This window comes from Triturus cristatus, chromosome 1_1, assembly GCF_964204655.1.
Source record: "Triturus cristatus chromosome 1_1, aTriCri1.1, whole genome shotgun sequence".
NCBI classification, from domain to species: Eukaryota; Metazoa; Chordata; class Amphibia; order Caudata; family Salamandridae; genus Triturus; species Triturus cristatus.
Genome location: NC_140579.1, coordinates 679,140,731 through 679,156,426, shown reverse-complemented (window position 1 = coordinate 679,156,426; position 15,696 = coordinate 679,140,731). Strand labels below are relative to the sequence as shown.

General features: G+C 41.3%; 1 long non-coding RNA gene across 1 annotated transcript; it reads right to left on the bottom strand.

Annotated features, from left to right (window-relative positions):
- Positions 1-492: 492 nt before the first annotated feature.
- On the bottom strand, positions 493-2,417 carry LOC146870878 (uncharacterized). The gene is made up of 5 exons (XR_014959473.1): positions 2,327-2,417; positions 2,043-2,168; positions 1,504-1,619; positions 1,319-1,400; positions 493-897 (listed from the first exon to the last, which is right to left on the bottom strand). It is a non-coding gene; the product is annotated as an uncharacterized LOC146870878 (long non-coding RNA).
- Positions 2,418-15,696: the final 13,279 nt, after the last annotated feature.

Genomic DNA, 15,696 nt, shown 5'->3' with positions numbered 1-15,696 from the left:
ATTGCCTGCTGGGCATATGACAACATTTTGGGGGCTCAACCTCCCTTTCTTATCGTCCTTTTCCAGACACCAAATGTGATTTAGGGTGTGAGTCTTTGAAGTTTTATATTCGGAATCTGCTTTTTTGAAGTGGGCACTTCTCCTTTTCATTTTCCTTAATGACAGTTATCAGTCACGCCAGGCACAACTCCGAAGCTGATTGTCCACAACACAATTCATGGGAGTGACCAGAGTTCACACCTGAATTTCAGCTACAGTGCTGTGTGCTTCTTACATACCCAAAGTACTTGTACTAGCCACACATGCACTGCACAGTACTGCTCCATCCTTGTACTGTCCCCTTCCCAGGCACACACACAACTAATACCAGACACAAAAGTTTTGCTCTACCTATCTAGATAATGATAGATCAAATGAATCTTACTGATATATAACCCAACGAATCGCTGGCGGCTACACCATTTGAACGAGAGCGCACAAAAAGGTTTGATTAAAGATTATACTTTTTATTTGATAATTCATTGGTACAATTACAAAAAACAGATACTACAAATATAACTGCCGTTGATTTTTGAAAGGATATATGCAAAAACCAAAGAAGGCCCCATCAGAGAGGTAAGAGGGGTGTATGAACAATTATATCACATTCATATTCATCAGGCAAACCATTCAACCTAACACAACCAATCAAAACACTGCATATACATTTTCACCACATTAAAACGAATTGTTTTTATATTACATACAAAGGTACTCTCCTCAAAAGCATAAATATGTACTGTTGGAATTGATGGAGACAACCAAACAATACAAAAAGACACGCCGACGCGCGTTTCGGTGCAATCACCCAACAGCCTTCAGGGCGTACATTTTATGCGTTTCTGTTGTCTGAGGGGCCTGTAAGAATATATGAAGAGTCATAATGTCTAATTGAAAGTTATACAAATTTTTTTTTCAGTATTCTAATTCATACGTCAGTTACACATGTAAGAGAATTTATGGATAAATTATATTTATTTGTTACTCAATAAAGGACAAATGGTGTAGCCAGCGAGAACTCAAATTGGGTTTCCATTTAATGGATCAAAATGTTTGTTTTTAGAAAATACAACGTGAATTGTCAAGAAGGAATAATTAAAAGCAACTGCACATTTCATGCCACTTCTCACTCGATGAATTAAATATAAAGGAACAGAAAACAAATAGCAGTGACACTCCTGGGGGCCATGTGACAACTGTAGGGATAACATCAAAACAAAAGCAAAAACAAAAGATGAAAAAACGGGGGGGTCTAAATAATAATGAATTAAACACTCACCTAAATTAAATCCTAAAGTTCATCAGTATCATTGTAAGGAAATCGCAGGATCGATACTGGATAAGTCCAAACTGTCAGCGTCCTAAATAGGACGATATAAATAGAAAGAAACACACATCTATTGGTGGCTAAAGAAAAAGAGTTGACATAATTTGCATGTTTGAAAATAGATGAAAGCTACTTGCCTGGCAAGTTGAGATGCGACAAATGTTGAAGGGTAACTCCAAATTCAGTGAAAGCAGATAGAGAATAGCAACTATTCTGTTTGTGGGAGTAGGTCGATTCTTTAAATGATTTCAGACTAAAAGAAAAATAAACCAATAAACATGTTTAAATTAGGACCGCCCTGGGTTGTAGTTTTCATATGTGATACAAAAACCAGTGGCTCATATATAATAATAATCATAACTACAAAGATTAAGTCTGGAAACTGTAATGCCTTGTATACCAAGTCATACTGGTAAAGGCACAATGATAAATTGTATCTGGAAACTTAGTTTCTCAAAAAAACATCAGGGGAGAGCTCAAAGTATTCGTATCTCCAAAATACCTGCCTGATTTAAAGCTTCTAGGTCTCGTCTCATTTTCAATGGTGATAATAAAAGCGGCACGATGGATAAAATAGGGTAAACACGAGGACGACAATTTTTCTGTTTTTGAAATGATCGTGAGGCATGCTTAGTGCTAACGGCTTTGAATCAAATATCAGATGCTTCACTCGTACCTTTAGAGCTATTGTCCGATAGTCAAATGTCGGCTGATCACGTTGTTATATACCAAGGTACATGGAAACAATGTATCCGGGGTCACACGCTAACACGGATATGTCAATCTTAACGTGGCGATGTTGCTAGAATGAATGAAAAAGCATAGAAAATAATATAGTAAAACAACATTACTAATGAGAGAATGGCCGACAAAACTGGTTTTTTATAAGTGTAATTAAAGACGTGTAAAGTCCCACATGGGGTACCAAAACAGGGGAAAAATCTTATATCTAATCTTTACCTTGTGCAAGCATTCGTGATGTGCCAAGCCGATACGTCGTGAGGGAAGCGTCCTTTCGGATGAAACGTTATCGCTGCAGAAAACCGCGCGAAAAGCCGGTGTGTTGATGGGTCTTTTAAATCAAAGAGATCAACCACTCAGAAGACGTTGGAGCCATGACATCAGAGAGCACGTGATCCGAACTTAATCGTAATGACACCAAGTAGAGATCCGAGTTATACGGGGTGAAGAGTTATACGGTCAGTTCATAGACCAAATGAAGAGGTTTACTGATAACCTGGCAATGAAGAGAGGCATAGTCTCAGAAGCGCTTAATGTGCACTCGATCGTGAAAAGCGACCACAGCAGTCCAAGTGGGACAGACTTAGGTTCGTAACATGTTCTACCAATATTGTTAACACCAGTCCGGTCAGCTATGGAGATAGAATGCTTGTCAATAAACATAATGTTCTTTTAGACGGAGATTAGACTAAAGAGGTCATGGATATGTACCAGATAAGAACCACAACGGATCAAACATAAAGGGCCAATGAAGATAGTTAAAGACGGGCCAACAGAATCTGAATCATCGGAAAAATTAACTCGTAAGGGTTATAATATTGCATTTTCCCATGGTAAGGACTCGTTTAGGCCATTTTTTTGTGCATCTAGAAGGAATATCCAAAAAACCTCACGCTTTTTACGGGTGTCGGTGATGTTAGTGCCCTTATGACTATGTATTTTTTCCAATATGGTGTAGCGTAAGTCACTTTCATTGTGATTCGCCTCTTTCCAGTGGGATACTAGTGGGGCTGAGAGGTTGTTGCGTCTTATGTTTGATTTGTGTTCTCCAATGCGTACCCTGCATTCCCTGGCGGTTTCTCCGACATAGGGTAGTTCGCAAGGGCATAGAATGACATAAATACCATTCGAAGTGCGACAGTTGGTCATTTCCCCTAGTTCCACTGAACGGTTGCGAAAGTTGATTTTTTCGCTAACAATGGCATTGGCACATGCGTGGCATGTTCCACATTTGTGGTGGCCACGAATAGGTTGGTTACCAGTGATGGATTTCTGTACAAATGTAGTCTTAGAATTTGTGAATTTGGCCTAACAGATTCCTCAAATTTTTGTTGCGTCTAAAGGCAAACAACGGTTTGGGAATCCTAGGTACATCAGAGTCAAGGTTTAACAGGTGCCACTGGGAATTAACAATATGTCGAATTTTGTTGTTGATCGAGGAATACTTTGTTATGCATACCAGTTGTTCGGTATGTTTTTTCTCTTTGGGAACAAATAAAGAGTCCCGATTGTAATAGCGGGCTCTTTTAAAGGCATCGCGTACCAATCTTTTAGGATAACCCCTTTGGATGAACTTCTGTTTCATTGGTTCTGAATGATGAAGGTAATCTTGGATAGAGGTGCAGTTTCTACGGAGTCGTAGAAATTGCCCAAATGGGATACTGTTCTTCTGACTGGATGGATGAAAGCTGTCAAAATAAAGGAGAGTATTTCTCGATGTGGGTTTGGTAAAGAGCAAAACTTTTAATTGGGTATTCTGATGTTCCACTACCACATCCAAGAATTCCAAACTTTGGTTACTAATCTGGGCGGTAAATCTCAGATTGGAGTCTGCTAGGTTGATCCATGATAAAAATTCGTCGAGTTTCTCCTTATCGCCCTGCCAAACGAAAAATATATCATCAATGAAGCGTGCCCAATAACGGATGTTCTCGTAATATGGGGCCACTTCGTTGTAGATGTTCTTTTTTTCAAAGTGTCCCATATATAGGCAGGCCACACTTGGGGCACATGATGCCCCCATGCTTACTCCTTTGATTTGATGGTAGATGTCTCCATCGAACTCAAAGTAATTTTCCTCCAAAACAATCTTGAGGCATTCCATTAAAAATTTGCTGTTGTGTAGAGTCGTCTGAGTTTCAATGATGTCCTTAACTACCATAAGTGCATCTTTCTGTGGGATGTTTGAGTATAAGGATTCAATGTCCATTGAAACTAAAAATTCTGTATGGTGGTTGAATTGAAGGCCTTCAATTTTGGATATAAAATGTCCGGTGTCTTTGACATATGACTCCAAATTATTAACCAACGGTTGTAAGAATTTGTCGATGTATTTGGACAAAGGTTCAGTTGCTGATCCGATTGTGGAGACAATCGGTCTCATAGGGGGATCATTTTGATTTTTGTGTGTTTTAACCCAGAGTCACTACTCCTGCACCATGCAGCACTCCACATCTACCTTATGTAGGCCAAGAGTGAGTTAGGCATACAGCAGTGGAACTTTTAAAAAGGTGACTGATCCTGTAGGTCTCACACCTGTGACATAGGATAAAAAGGTCATGTTCACTGCAACTTATCACTACACAGTATGCTGCCACCACCGCACCCATGCTGTTTCATTCGTGGTCGCCTCCCACCACTGTGAGGCTAGCACTTTGTGTGCCCCTCCCAGTTCAACAAGACCATAATCCGTGAGACAGGCCTTTGTCATGATGTACCCACATGATCCATGTTCACCAAAACAAAAATCAGCGTCAGAAATCAACGCAATAGTACAGTTAGGCCCTCAGGGCAGGGGTATATTTCTCTTACCATGCAGAGGACTTTTCCATCTCAACACCCACATGAATGTGGCCAGGTAGTGAAATGTTGTATCTTATCTAGTGCAGAAAAAACAGTCAGTTGGATACCTCCCTATAAACTGTTAGCATAATCCATACGGTAGTGCAGAGATCAGTGTTTTAGCAGTACGGAAAGGTTGTCAGAGCAGAGTCTGCATGTGGTCAGCAGTTCGTAGCTAGTTGTAGCAGGTAGTTGTTAGGAAGGACTAAAGGCACACAGTATGGTTTAAAGTATTTCATGGATTCTTGTTGATTGTGGAAGAGATGTAGGTGCTGTTTTAGCAAGAAAATAATTTCTGTCCTGTGAATAATTAGTGTGTTGATTGAGAGGGTTGAAACTCAGTCAACAGCCATAATCTATGTCAAGATCAACCACAAAATGTCACTAAATGTACCTGTATTTAACCCTGTGGTATGTTGCCATGAAAGCAGTCACGCTTAATTTGGAGGCAATGTGTAAAGTATTAATGCAGCACTTCAAAGAGTAATAAAGTGAAAACACAACACAAGAAAACATCCACACCAATTTAGAAAAATAGAGTAAATCGTAATAAATTATTTGACATCAAAAGCACAAACATACAATCAGTAGAACAAGAGTTTTTAAAGTTTAAAGTGTAAAATAATGCCAACCGCAGACATCTAGTTGTGTGAGACCAGGGCAAAGTTGAAAGTTGTGGCCGAACTAGATGGAGCACAGGTCGGATACACAAAGGGTCTGATTACAAGCCTGGCGGTCAGAGGACCACCAGATTCGTGGTGAGGCAATAGTGGCAGTTCAACCACGGCCGTACCAGCAGTCTGACGCCCTGTTAGGAATTGGGTGGTCGGACGGCCCTGGGACCACCGCCAGGGAACCGTTTTTCCCTGGAGGTGGCGCGACAGTCAGGAGGCTGCAATATACTTGGCTGGACCACTGCGGTCCCTCAAGCATATTACGAATTTCCTCTTCTCCAGGGTTTACATGGAGGTTCTTACTCCATGCAAACGCTGGAGGAGAGGAAACAAAGGGGGCCCTATTGGGCACTCTGTGCCTCCTACATTTATCGATGCACACAGGGAGGCATAAAAGGAACCTTGTGAGGAGTTCCAATTGCGGTGCCATTTTCAGAGGCACTGCCGCCTTTGAATGAGGCACTGCCCTGGGACCGCCATGCTGCCCACATGCCATACTACTAAAAAGTCGTAATCTGGCGGGTGGTGACCTTCGGCAGAGCGGTGGCCCAGTGGTTCGCACCACCATGCCGCCGCTCCGCCAAAAGTCATAGTCAGACCCAAAGTTAGATTGGGCTCAGTCTCCATTTACGCTTTCAAGAAAAATGACTGAGATGGTAAGAATTCAGTGGGGCAAGGCAGCTGCCGATGTTGGAGGAGAAGACATCATCATCGGGGTGCAGCTGGACGAAGTTGCTGTGAATATTCCTATGTTCAGGCTTAGGTCCTGATTTAGATCTTGCCAGATGGGTTACTCTGTCACAATGGTGACAGCTATCCCGTCCGCTGAACTATAAATCCCATAGGATATAATGGAATTTATTGTCCTGTGGACAGAATATTAGCCCTTAGTCTCGGCTTTTGGAAGTTGAAAATCTGCAGTGAGATGAAGCTGTGCGCTGTAGATGTTGAGCCGCTGAACAGGATTTACTGCTGGGGAGAAAAACATATCAGGAGCTATTGCGAATTCAGGCCAAATGGTGATGCACCCTGGGCGGATCGGCAAGTTTCCAGTACCATTTCCAGTGGACCTGGACTACAGGGGCACCATTTGGAGGCTCGGGACTCACTCAGGCTGGGTGCAGGTTCAAGATGTTTGGAGCCTTTTTTGACCCTGAGGCTCTGATAATGAGGCCAGCCAAATAGCCCTTGTAGTCACCCTGGATGTCCTTGGTTCAAGCAGAAAATAAGGTCTTAAGCAGTAGGGCAGTTCTCTGAGGGTACAGAGCAGGCTTCAGGCAGCAGAGCAGTCCACTTGTTGCAGCAGGGCAGTCCTTTGAAGTACACAGCAGGCCACAGGCAGCAGGGCAGTCCTCTGAAAGTCCTTCCGCATGTGCAGAAGAGAAATGAAGAGTAGGTCTGAGGGTCCTATTTTTATACCTTGTGTCACTTTAAAGTGAGAGAAATGTCTGGAGGCTTCCCCCCACACACGTGTTTGGAATTTCCTGCCTCCCTGTCCTTGTTCCAGTCTGGCTGTAAGCTCAATCGGTTAGTGTGAAATTCTCTGTGTGAGAGCTGGGGCCCACTCTTTTGCAGTACAAGTGGGGCTGTGCACAGCTTCGACCCCCATTCTGCTTGAGATGGCCCATCCAGGCAACCCTAGCCCCTCTATTGTGTAGCTGTCTGGGAGGAATACACAAAGGCCAACTGCTAACTACACCTGGTCATGTGATCCAGGAACAGGCTCCAGGCACCAAATGGTTAGGACAAGAAAATGCCAACTTTCAAAAAGTGGTATTTTCAGAATTGTGAATTAAAATCCAACTTTACAAATAAAGAGGATTTTAAATTACAATTCCAACACCAAACATAACTTTTTGACCTGCTCCAAATCAAAAGTTACCTTTTATTAAATGTAATGAGGGATACCAATGTTATCTGTGGGTACGGTACGCCTCAAAGTAGTAAAAAACAAATTTCTTGAGATTTTCACTGCCAATATATCCAAACCTTAAAAGCACATGTCCAACTTTTTGATTACAGGGCACCCTGCCCTAAGGGCTGTCTAGGGCCTATCTTAAGGGTGACATTTATGTATGGAGTTTGGGTTTATTTTGCCATGTTGAATTGGCAGTTCAAAACCTCATACAGGCTGCAATGGCAGGCTTGATATTTTTTAAAGTGCTACTTAAATGCTGCAGGACCACTAGTAGCATTTAAATTACCAGTGGTGTGTATATGGTATACCACTTTACCTGGTACTTATAAACAAATTGAATAGCTCAATCAGGTGTAAGCCAGATTTACCATGTTTTCAGGAGTGAGCATAAGCATGTTAGCATTGGTCAGTCCTAAGATCAACTTATCAAATGTGAAAACATTGGGAAAAAAGTTTGGGGGAAGACCCCCTTAAGGCTGACAAGTCTAACATGCCCTTGAAGAGTTCTGCAAGAGACAGTGGAGAGACATTCATTCCCGCATGGCTGTGAGGCGACTGGTTTTAAGGGCTAAGGAAAAAAGTTGGAAAATAATGGATGATTTAGGTATCATCTGTGTAGAGATGATACAAGAATCCAAAGAAGGAAATTATGCCTCTAAGAGATGTAGTTTTATTAAAGTTGGTGATAAGAGTGATAACCTGCATGAGCTAGTGAAAGTTTAATTTGAAAGACATGAGGAGAACCACCCAGTGTGTTGTTAATGATACTGAGAGTCAGAGTGTTAGATATCCAGGAGGTGTGATCAAGAGTATCAAACACATCTGAGAGGTCTAGGAGTATAAGGATAGACGTCAGTTTAAGAAGAACTGAGATTTTGGACATTTGCTTGTAGGTTTACATTTATTTACAAGGGAGGAGACATTAATAAAGTTCATAGTAGTGGATAGCCTTGATGAAGCGGTTATAGCACTAGTCATTGAATGTGTGTGCTTTCTTCTCTTATTTCATCTTGGAAGGCCCAGGGTCTCAATTGTTCTACTAAGACTACTAAGACAGGAGAGTGATGGAATACTCTGGAATGATTTGACAGAATTATTGATGCTGCGAGAAACACATCCCCTTCCTAGGAGACATCTGCAGGTGGCGCCCTAATGAGACTGTCAACACTATTTTGTCAGTTGCTCTAAACATCAAGGGCGTTCTAACAAGTATACATAAATCTACCTTCAATTACAGAAAGGCTATTTCTGGTCCAAAAAGGTGGAGATTTGTATTGGTGTTTGGAATTATTCAAAGGCCTGTTGACTTACCTGCTTTATTTTAAAACATAGACCATACCCATATGTACCCCAACACTGACATTGTGTGGGGTGGTAATTTTAACTTGGTGGGCGAGGAGTCTTTAACTTTGAAAGCAATAGATATACTGGCATGGGCATCCCTCTTGCAGTTTGTCTAAAAATGATTGGTTTGATGGAGAAGTGACATTTAGTTGTGGTCTGGTTGAAGTGCCACTATATGGATAGAGAGAGCACTTTCGTGGGCAGTACATTAAGATTTGATAACATGCTTTTATCTGCATCTGGGTATGTTCAATACTGTGATCTGTCTCCCCACATTGTCAGGCCTCTCATTTGTGAAGTTGGACCTCACTGTCCCAAAGCATTATAGTATTTGTACACAAAGGTAGTTCAACTATGCTCCCTGTCTTTGTTATGCGTCCCGGCTAGATGAAGCATTTTAGGGAGAAGTAGGAGAGGCTATTACCAAATATTTGATAAAACAAGACAATTTGCAGACACTCATAAAGTGGTGTGTGCTTTTTCAAGGTGTATGTATCGGTATGTATGTATTGCTAAATAAGCAGAGAGCCTAAAGTCAATAAGTCTAATGTTTTTCCTTCATTACTTGCAGAGAATCAGAGGGCTCGCTATAGATTCACGGAGGCAGCAGAGTGTAGAGTTGAGTTTATGTCAGTATATTGCAAATGGTTTTCTCACCCACTGTTTGAGAAGCGAGAAGTCTTGCTTGACCATATTTTCCTGTCCTGTGCAAAAGTATGAGTTTGGTGAAAATATAATGGAACTGATTCAGACAAGTTATGCCAATCACCAGGCTTGAGTTCTTAGAGAAGGGATAATTTGTTAACTGTTTCCATTTAATTCCTGACCCGAATATTCAACTTACCATCCTTTATGTCAATGAGTTTGTTTGCTTCAGTTCTGTGGCCTCCAGGTAGACTGTGAAAAATACGATCTTTTCCCCCCTCACAACAAATTCTGCATGTGATATAAATGATTTGTCATTAAAATAGTCTATTGCTCAGGGTAGATATTAAGCCTGGGCAGATATTGCGGAGTTCTGCTATGCAGAACTCCGCAAAGTGCAAAACAAAACTCTGCCGAGCAGCGAAGTGCTTTAGATAAATGCCATTTTGAGGTGATTTTCAGTGCCAGATGCTTGTCCGCACTGTGCAATCATCGCGAACAGCACCATGCACAGCAAAAGTGGGCGCTCCTTCCTCTCTGCTGCTAGAGGAGATTTTTGCTTGAGCGGCAGCTTTCTCAACGCGAACGGACAGTTTCTCAACGTGAGCGGTCACGAGCATACGCAACCACTCGCAATGAGAAACCTGACCGCTTGCGTTGAGAAATCTCGCTGGGAGGTTGATTTTCGACGCTCACGCTCGGCAACTTGATGTTGATGATCGCGAACGAGGAAAAATCTTGGAGGAAGGTAGATTTTCCTCGCACGCGCTCGCCAACTTGACGTTGACGAACTGGAATGAGGGAAAAAAACTTTTGGGTAACTCCGCGAGCTCTGCGTAATGCGGAGTGCGGAAAACTCCGCAAACTCTGCGAGCGGAGCGGAGTTTCACTGCCCAGGGTTAGTAGATATCTCACATCTACAAACCACATGAAATCTCTTAGAGATAATTAGATAAGACTGCTAGATGAAGCAACAGGATGGTTGGATCAAATGTTTTCCGATCGTCCTTAATGTTAAGATTTCTATTATAAAAATGAGTGAATGTCCTTGTTGTTTATATCTTATACATGTTATTCCAATAGTCTATTTATATCATACTTTTATTCAAATATATCATTCTTTAACTCATTCTTTCACTTATTTAGACCAGGCTTGAGAAGGTCCATTTGAGGTTGAGAGGAAGCATTTCACTGCTTAGATATATCACAATAGTAAACCCTTAAACCTGAGGTGGGCATTTATTGGTTCATGAATAATAGTCACTAACGGCTGGACCAACCAGGACAACAAGATTTATGTGCAAAACAGGAACAGAATGCTGCCAAGATGTATGTAGAGTTGTTTTTTCAGAGCATCCTAATTGGGAGGATCTGCCTTGAAAAGGAACATGTTATTAGGTACTAGATATCCAGACTTTTGTTTTAGAGAAATGACAACAGGAGATACCCATGGTACTGACTCAATAGGGCCTGAAATAGGATATTACAAATAAGTTTACATAAATCTGCATTTGCTTCAAAGGATTTCTCTATAGGAGAAAGGCAGGTTCCTTACATTGAGTCTGACTTGACTTCATCCGTAAGAATTATTTTGTGCTGCAATCCTTTGAATTTCTAAACAGTTTCTGAGAAATCTTCCGGAACCTTTTCCTTTGTTTCCAGCGCTAATCCCTCAGATTCAGAACTCTCCAGAGTGTATGTCTCCAGACATCTATTCTGAATTCCAGAATCTGGTCAAGCTTTATTCTTTTTTGGGGGGAAATATTCTTTATTGTTTTTCAGCAATGCAAAGGTGACATCGAATGACAGTGAGGGTGAAATGGTTTCATTAGCATATCAACATGTAATCAGGGCATTGGCAAGTTATCTAAAGTGACAATAGAGAAATAGAGTAATTATTGCCTGTTCTTTGCTTCTGTATACATTAGTAGTACAAATAACAGAAAAAATGTAAACGTTGTCTACTTGTCAAACTTGGTATCACACTTTACCTATTCAAGTGAAGAGGTCAGTGCTGAGTGCATGACGACTCTCCTGTTGTATAGTGATAGAATCCTCACCAAGGACCCGCACACTGCCAAAACGAACCTCCACGAGGGAATGAAGGCCGTCGCCGAATGGATGCAGAGCAGCCGTCTGAAACTGAACTCGGACAAGACGGAGGTCCTCATCCTCTGATCCACCCCCTCGACCTGGGACGACTCGTGGTGGCCTACAACACTGGGAACGGCACCCACACCTACCGACCACGCACACAACCTCGGATTCGTCCTCGACTCCTCCCTCTCCATGTCGAAGCAGATCAACGCCTTCTCCTCCTCCTGCTACAACACCCTCCGCATGCTCCACAGGATCTACAAGTGGATCTCGTCCGAAACAAGGAGAACTGTTACACAGGCCCTCGTCAGCAGCAGGCTGGACTACGACAGCGCACTCTACGCAGAAATCCCAGCCAAACACCTGCATCGACTACAACGCATCCAAAACGCCTCTGCACGTCTGATCCTCGACGTACCCCGATGCAGCCACATCACCCCCCACCTGAAAGACCTGCACTGGCTCCCCGTCGACAAGAGGATCACTTTCAAACTCCTCACCCACGCACACAAAGCACTCCACAACACCGGACCAGCCTACCTGAACGACAAACTCAACTTCTACACCCCCACCCGCCAGCTCCGCTCAGCAAACCTCACCCTCGCAGCCGTCCCCCGCATCCAACGAAAGAACACCGGCGGCAGATCATTCTCCCACCTCGCCACCAAGACCTGGAACACCCTCCCCACCCACCTACGGCAGACCCAGAACCTTCTCACCTTCAGAAGACATCTCAAGACCTGGCTCTTCGAGCAGTAGCGGTTCCCCCCTCCCTTCAGCGCCTTGAGACCCTCACGGGTGAGTAGTGCGCTTTACAAATTCCTTGATTGATTGATTGATTGTATGTTAATGTTAGGTATTTGTTGTCAAGCATTATTCTTAATTCTTGTTGAGACCGTCCTAACAACACCTCCCTTTATTCAGAAGTATATACCATTCATGTTGTGCATCTCACTTTAGAATTCTCATTATCCCAGAAATGTCCTCATAAGTCTATGTTATGACCTGTATAACCTCCAAAAGAAATGTCCTGCTTGTTTAAATTCCTATCTAAATGTCCTGCTTGTTTAAATTCCTATCTGGCCACTGAGTAAATACAATAGACTTGCTGAGTATCGTGTACCATGCACATGAATCTATGACGACTTTAACCGCTTTACATTCAATGAGTAATGTGCAATACAGAAATGGCTTGCTACTTTTCTGCAGTTCCTTAGGAACATAAGTATTACATTCTGGTGTAATATTTTTTCTGTGCTCATATCATTCGATGCACTGCCCGAGCACATACTCAGTCCCATCAAACAAATCAAATTTTATGGCACATTTCTTGTATTCCTCCTGGTCTTTAATTTGCTTTCTCTTTTGCCCAGCCACCCAAAACGTGTTTTGTCATTTAGGTTGTTCCCCACGACTTCATCAGGGCTGGGAAATATTGGGTTTGTTTTTGTGGAAATCCAAACCTTCCTTACAGATACATTTAAACAATGCATTCAGCATTAACACAATTCATTGTTATAGTCATAGAAAATATTGCATTACATGAAAACAAAGAAGAAAAAAAACTATATATGACCAATCAAGAACTATGTGATGGTAAAATTTCAGGCCAGTGTGTCGCTGGGAAGTGTGGAAGGAAGTAGTGCAGTAAAATCATATCTTTAATGGTGTTAATGGGTGACTAATTGTACCTCTATAGTGGGTCAATGTGAACTCCCTTAAATCGTAGGCCCATGAACTAATTTCCAGCAGTGTATTAATACAATTTCAAGCTGCGTACCTGTATTCTGGAATATCACTTATTTATGTCTAGATAGTAAAATTGGTAATTTTACATCAATACATCTATTCCAAATGACGCCTACAAGCTCAGCATCAGCAATATACTGCAAAATACCCTGAAACCGGTCCCAGCATGCTTGTTTTCTGGTCCAGGGAGGACCTGGCCAGGTAGTTTGGGCTGGACTGTTCCCATGGGGAGCAGGATTAAGACTGATTTGCGTATGGCTGATTCCAAACTGGGGAGGCATGGCGAGCAAAAGAATGATGGATTTAACCCATATCTGTGACTGCGGGTGAATGCTTGACAATGTTTAGCATTCTGTTCATCATCTTTTGTTACGACAAACACTAACCCACAAAGCAGCAAGTCCATTGTTATTCACAGATTGTATTTCTAAAAATACTACAGCCCTAAAGGTGACAAACAATAGTAAATTTACTCCAGCCCAGCCTTGAAGTCAAGCACCATAAATAGTCACTCAAATATATTGGAACACACACCCATTGAAAACAATGGAGAAAAGGATTGAAAATATAGCCCATAGAAAATAATTTTAAATAAATAAAATTATTTATATATATGTTAATAGGTATTTAAATACATTAAAAAATGTAATCGTAAAATGTAATTGCAAAATTAAATAAAATTCAACTCTTATTAAAAACAGTGAAGCAAATGAAATTAATTCAACACATAACTTTAACAAAATGTGATACATATTAAATAAAAATAAAAATGGTACTGTGGGTGAGGTTTTAAAAAAAATATTTTTTAAGATTTTTTTTTAATAAATGTTATATGTGCTTTTAAATTACTTGATACACATTTAATTTCATGTGTTAATGAGCTGTAACATTATATTGGTTCTGCATTAATAATGGTTTTATTTATCGTACATTCCTAGTTTATATTCAAATATTTTACATTATTTAGAATAATAATAACGGTTAACCCTATACATTCCCATATGGAGATCTCACTCCGCCTTACAAACTTAATCAAGAATTAAAAAGTACAGAGTGAACAACCGTTCACACCTAACAAGTCACTCGTACGAGAAAGTTTTGATACCATTTAGTTTTCAGTGTGAACTACACACGTAGATTTGACTTACACTCTGAAGTCTCAATATTGTTTAGTATAGTTGGTTCTGTTCTTCCAAACTTGAAAAATGCCAATGACAAGTCCAAAAATAATTGTCTCTATGTTTTTACAATAATTTGCATCCCTGTACAATTTCAGATAATTACCATCTCTCTATTTTACTATGCAGAATTTCTCAGCATTTCTCTACATTTCTCTGTACTTGAAGTATCAAAGATCTGTTTGCTTTTTTTATTGAGGTGATTAATCAGGTTCACCAACAGTTTAGATTGTAGACGCATTACTTATGTACTTGGAATGTATCTACGTTCCAATAAAGAATAATGGCCTCATTTATGAGTCCCCTTATGCCGCATCACTTTTTGTGACGTTCAGTAGCGTTGGAGCCTGCTCCATATTTAAGAGGCAGCCTTTAGGCTTAATGCTGCCTCATAAATATTGTTGCCTTTAATGCAGTTTTCTGCCTTAAAGGGGCATGCAATGGGTGTTGCTGGGGGTGTTCCCAGCAACATCCATGGCTTTATGACACTGACCCAGATTTTCAAGAATTCGTAAATCTGAGGCAGCGCAAAAACGTAAGCCTCCCCTTTATTTCTCCTCGTTTTTCCTCTTTCTATGTCTGCTGCATTCTGCAGCATAGAAAGAGGAAAAAGCCTCTTGGGATTGTTTTTGTGCAGGAAGGTTCCCCTTCCTGCACAAAAATAATAATCTCCGCAATGCAGGCAACCTTGCACTATGGTGCGAAGGTGCCTACATTGGCACACGGCAGCCCATTGTGCACCGGCACAGGGGAAAAGGACAGGAATGTGCTGTATATGATAGATACGGTGCAATCCTGCCCTTTTTCCTTTGCAGTAGGGCGGCTCAGCAGGAAGGCCCGCTGCACTGCCCTATAGCAAAACTTCATAAATGAGGCCCTAAGCCTATTTCATAGTAAAAGCGGGTACACATAACAACATGAATAGGCTACTAAACCACACACAGTTTTCCCCTTCCACTGCAGGCTATCAATATGCTTAAAATTGATGCTGCGTAGTTGTGGCCCATTCCACACCATGACATAATATGCCATGCTAATGCCAGAAATAATCTCACAGCTAAATATAAATGTGAGTATGACATATCGAGCCTCTAGAAGGGGTACTGACAGAGAAGGTTGACTGATTGGAAGCTTTTCTTGACA